This window comes from Pezoporus wallicus, unplaced genomic scaffold (genome assembly GCF_028554395.1).
Source record: "Pezoporus wallicus isolate ANWC-B61680 ecotype Strahan unplaced genomic scaffold, APGP_CSIRO_Pwel_v1 scaffold_6362, whole genome shotgun sequence".
NCBI lineage: Eukaryota > Metazoa > Chordata > Aves > Psittaciformes > Psittacidae > Pezoporus > Pezoporus wallicus.
The window spans coordinates 986,252-992,251 of NW_026637663.1; positions in this window are offsets into that span (position 1 = coordinate 986,252).

Consider the following 6,000-nt stretch of genomic DNA (forward strand, 5'->3'; position numbering starts at 1 on the left):
GCAAAACAAAACCTAGCTGAACCTAGCAAATATTTGTTAGTAGAAGTCTGTTGCAAAATCTGAAAATTTTGCGTGTCTGTTCTACTTACGGCAAAGAATGTAAATGTGCTTAAATTTACCTCTGAAACAGCACAAGACAACCCTTCTTAATATATTTTTTTTAATGATACTGCATAGAAAATATTGTTTGTTTTTAACTGATGCAATGTAAAAGCCAAGATGATCTCAGTTAACATAAGCACAATCTTATCACAGGCCATTGCCAAGCCTAGTAAGAACCCTAAAGACATCAGCCAGCGTTGTATGCCCATGATACACAAATTATAGGCACCAAAACCATTCTCGCTGTAACACAAATAAGTTGTTTGTCTTGACCAGATTTTAAGATGTCATAATTTTTTTTCTATGCATGTGTCTGTAAGGAAAATACTCTAAATGGCAATGGATATTAGCTGCATTCATCAGTGCTTTAGCTAAAACAGTAAGATATATTATTAGCTCCATTTCTCCAAACTGTCGTATGTGTATGACAATTATTATTTCAGAATACTAACGCTAACAATTTTGTTGGTAGACTCCAATTCTTACCTTACGTGGTTGGTTACTATAGCAGTAACACAGCAGAAGCCAATGGATTAAAGGTATTCAACTGCCCTATGTGGTGCATTCTCTCTGTTAATTTTACTTAGCGGGTGCTGCACCATTCTTGTGGGAGATGACGAGGCAGTGAAAGTGGGGACAGCAGGCACACGGGACCTCTTATGTGTACAGCAAAGGCTGAAACACTTCTTGACTTCTTGCCTACTGTGAAAATACATTTCAGGCTCTCATATATTGCACTTCTGAAGGAAGGGTGACTTTTGTTTGCACCTGCCAGGAAAAAAAGTGCCCTTTGTTTGCAGCCTGTCAATAGAATGACCTTTCCTTCTTGCCAATTTATGCTCAAGAAATACACGTGCTTGTTTTCCCTTTGCTGCATGTTTCAAGGATCTTCCAAATTTGTTTGTTCAGTGGTCCAGAAGCTTTCAAACTGGCATGAGAAAATACACATTTTTGCAGACTCATTTTCAGTTGGACCTGAAGCAGCTGAAGCTAGAGATCAGCTAGAATTAATCTGTATTTAATGAAGAAAACTTGCTGAATTTCTATAAATGCTTGCCTATGACACATATCCACAGTTACATAAAAAGTCTCCCATTTATGCAATCTGCTTTGGCAATATTTGTGTTTGTATTCAAATCTTCTCCCTTGTGAAAATGAATAAATCAAAACCTTGTAATTGCCTATCAGATGATAGCCTGCACTTTGGAATGCATATGGCTACCTCTAAGGCAAGAACAGGCTTCAAAAGCCACTTTCAGGTTTTCAGAGTTGACCTAGCCAGCAATGCTTTCTTTCTGCTGTATTCGAAGCAGATGCTGTCTTTGTCTTTAATGAAACAGTACAGATGCACCATAATTTTATATAACTGCAAAAAAAATTTAAAAAGTAAATTTAGATTATTCTTGCATGTGGGGCTATGCGGCACATATAGATGTATTCAAATGACTTTTGCCTGTACTCCAAGTTCTCTGGAAATCACATAGCCATGTTAGCATGACATTGTACCCAAGCTGAAAATCTCTGCTAAAAAGAAACATATGTTATCCTGAGCACATGTTGCATGTTAACATTGTGATACTGCTTCTGTTCTGCATCTGATCCGCATTCAGCCTTCTGGGAGCAGTGCAGACCTCCTACTGATCTCTTTCCCTTCTAAGAAGGTGAGATGCAAAATTGGCATCAGGTCCTCTTCTGAACTGCTCCATAGTGACAGTATATTTCATGTACCTTTAGATGATCATAAGGTCCTTTCCAATCCTAACCATCCTATGATTCTATGTCAGTAGTATCAATTAGCTACTGTTTCACTGGGTAATGCCCGAGACTACAGCAGAAGCTCATACGTGTTATACTCCTGCATACAGGCAACCAGTTATGCCAGTTCTTTATATCTTAAGTGCCTTTAAAAAAAAAAAAAAGTCTCAGAAATGGCTGCCTGCACTTCCACAAGTGTTTTTTAGGAGGCAGGAAATACAGGGTCAGGGTTTTAGGACATTTTTTAAAATGACTGCTCATTTGAGTGGGGCAACACCTCTCCACTAAGGTGCCTGATTCCTGATGGATTTTAGCATGTATCATGCTGGTTAGATTCCCATGCAGTGCACAGAATGGGATACTTGCCTAATTTGCCAAATCAGGAACCACAGTTGCATTATATGCATCGCATATTAATCGATCTTACTTCAAGTGCAAAAATCTGCATCATGTGAATCTTACGAAGGTGAAAGGACATGCAGAACTCATAAATCTTATTGACTTAGAGGGAACGGGTTATACACCAAAGTCAGAGTAGTGACAAAGGTGAAGTCCCTCAGCCTAAGGCTCAAAGAATAAAGTTTAAGTGAATTTTAATCAAACTGTGACATGCATGAGGAGCAAATGCAGGAACAGCTATAGCAGAGTAATTTGTCATGCTGTGGTAAATTTGGATGGTGTCTCTGAGCCCCTAGCAGCCTGTGGCCAGCAGTTGAATTCCTCTTGCCTTACATGTGGTGTGTCACAGAGGTGCACTGTATTAACTGTGCCTCTCAGCTGTGTTTTGATGAGAGCCATACTGCCCTTCCACACTCTGTCAGCTGTATCCAGGCCTCTTCCAAAAGCATCTTAAAATATTATCAGCTTAACCAGTAATATAGAAGTCATGCCAATGTTATTTACAGCCAAATATGTATTTAACATATGCTAAACTAACCTGTGCTGTCAGGCAATAACAGCTTTGATGAGGTAGCATCCTAAACTCACTCCCAGCTGTTCTTGTCTATGTCAATGGTCTTTCACTGCTGCTTCTGCTCAGTGTATTCTCAAACAAATGGCAGCCTTAGCTGCATAAACTTTAGCTGATATTTTTTCTTTACTGCAAGCACTTAATCATGTTGCTCCTCCATGTTTGCCGTAGAACAGAAAGCAGCAAACACTCCCACAGGGAGAGAAAGACCCATCCTGGGAGGTGCAGGGACCATCCGTGAGCTTTTTGCTGTGGCCTCTCAGCTGAGACTGCAGCCTGAATTGGGAATGTTTCTCCTTCACTGCATTTCAGCACAAAGTGACAGTGCTTTAAAGCCAGTCTATGAGGGCACAGCCCTCAAACTAGCATGGCCTGTTGCATTAGGAGGCAATCCAAGAAGTTGCTCAAGTGTTAGTTACTGGTTCCTGGGTGAGAACTGGTAAGACAATGCAAGTATTTCTAGTCCCTGAAGCTGACTGACTTTTGAACAGGCTGGATTACTTGGGCAGCTATGTTGGAAAGGCACAGTAAGCGAAGAAGCAGGAAACATCATAATCCTAGATACTTTCCAGTTGTACTTCTCAAGGTTACAGTTTTATCCCTTCCTTTCATCATCCACATGCCAGGACATGCATTCTTGGGGCAAGTGTTGTGTCATTAATGGCATTTTCCCATATTACTACTCAGAGTTACATGGCACTGCAGAGCTGTCATGTTTGTAGCTCTGAGCTCTGAGCTCTACAGCTCTGACCTGTAGTCAGATCTCAGAATGAGGATTTGTGCCAAAATACAAGGCTACAGGTGTCAGGTATGCTCTGAAAATTGCTCCAAGCCGTTCTGTCTACTAACTTAAAATCCCTTAGCATCTTCAGGACTGTGACTTGAGCTAAGGCTTTGAACAGCTAACATAACAAACTGGGAGGTGGAAGCAGCATTTGGCTGCTAGCAGAAGCCAGCAGATGGAAGAAAGGATATGTTCGTAGTGAAAGAAGGGGCATGGTCCACACCACAGTCATATCAGCACAGTGTCATCCCAAGCTCATTAGGCTTGTTGAGATGGAAAGCTTATTAGTTCATGCACATTGGCTTCCTTTCACAGCCAGACTGCTTCCTGAGGCTAAACTAGCATGCTGGCACATGTGCTACACCATATTGTCATACCAGCTAATTTGACAGAAGTTCAGACAGCTAAACATTTCTCTCCTTGAGCACTGTAGCTCTACTCTAGGTAGCTGGGAGGGTAAGTTGTGACTGAGCTGTGGCTTTTAACACTCTTACTTGGATGATGCTGATAAGCATTTATGATCCTGCCTCTAGTGCCTTTAAAAATCTAGTCCTAAGATATATGTAGGTTTCCAGAGTTGACAGATAGCTGACAATAGCCTGATGACTGCAGGAATAGTTGCTTTCTTCAGTACAAGACATTTTTGTGGGCCACTGGTATAGCTTCCTTTACAAGATATGAATTGTTCTTTCCCAGCTCATATTGATGCTCTCAGCAGAAAGGTGCAAGTGCATAGATATAGCCAATGTGATCTTTCATAGACACATCTCTTAATGAAAACCCCGTATTACTGTTAGTATCAAGACAATGGACATTTTTACAACAATTTCTGGACCTTTATTTTTTTTTTTAACCTTGCTTGTGTTCATTCTTAATTATGCTCAGGCTTCTTCATTTGTTAGACATCACCATTTAGCAATCCATATCCTAGCAGCTATGACTTTAGCAGCCAACAGCTTGATGACTTTGCTTGTAGGAACTATCTAAAATACCTGCCTGTTTAGCAATAGCAGATTTTTTTTTTGCCATAGCAAGCAGGCTAGGAGTGTGCTATCCTTCAGAGACCACTAGCCAAGTAAATAAAATACATAGAGTCAAAAAATTACATTCTGAACCAGAAGATGCTTTCCCACGTTTCCCAAATGCTCTCCTTCCAGTTCCCTTCTGCCCCCTTGAAGCTCTTCTACCTCAGCATTCCTGCTATTTCCTTCACTCTTCTCAAACCAGCTCCAGTAGCTCTACAAAAAGATACCATTTTGCCACCCCCAAAATGAGCATTATTACTTCAAAACTTCACTTCTTACTGCTACTGAATATTAGAGTTTTGGATCATGAATAGGATCAGGTACGTGTGATCTTTGTGTTTGGATCGTAACCGCAATACCCAACTATGCAAATGCTTTGCTTTAATTTTGTGAATTTCTGTTTTCCACTTTAGTTCTCATCATTTGGTCTCTTTTATCTTTCCTCCTCACATGTAAAATTAAAAAAAAATTTGCTTCAGAACTTTTAGAAAACTTTGCAAAAAAACCCCACCCTAAAAATCCTTCCATACTGTTAATTTCACATCTGCAAAAGCAGATATGAAAAAACTCTACCACCCACCTTTGTCAATAAATATCGTTACTGCAAACAAGCATGAATTGTAGGAGCTGAACAAATCAAGATGCGCTTTTGACAGGTTCATTTGGCAGTGTAGGAGGATATTCTACCATTCTAAAAATACGTTCTATTTTCACAGACATTTTGAGATGTCTCTGTAAGTTCTCTTACAGAAGATGGCCCAGGGCCCATATGGTACAAGTCAATCTGACAGATGTTATATAATAATCTTCCTTGATTAAACTAGTACAAGACATTCTCTTCTCACCAACCAAATAACAAGCAAGAAAAACCCCATCCATTCTGAAATTAAACACCACCAACTAGATAGAGCTAGATCTTGTTACAATGAACACAGTGGTCATGTTCGAGAAAACCTTGTCCCTCTATGTCATGGGAGGAGCATTATCAGATACGGTAAAGAGACAAATATGACTTATTAATTCTAGAGTTTTTATCTGTGTATTAATTTCAGAGCCAAGTTAGAGAATAGCAATATATACCAAAATAATTCTTTTAAAGGAAAGCAATAGGAGAGAGGGACATATTTCAGCCCTGATAATATTTGAATTACTTTGCACAGAGAAACTGAAAGCAGCTAATTTGCAGAGAGTGTCTGTATGATATTTTGTGGGAATAGAAAAGGTCTTCAGAGATTTTGTATCAGACATTGCGGGAATAAGATTCAGATATCTTTTGAAATGCGAATAGGCAATTACTTTTTTGACCAAATCCATACACAGAAAGGGCACACTGGGATATCTTCCCAAGGGAGTTTACTGAAGTG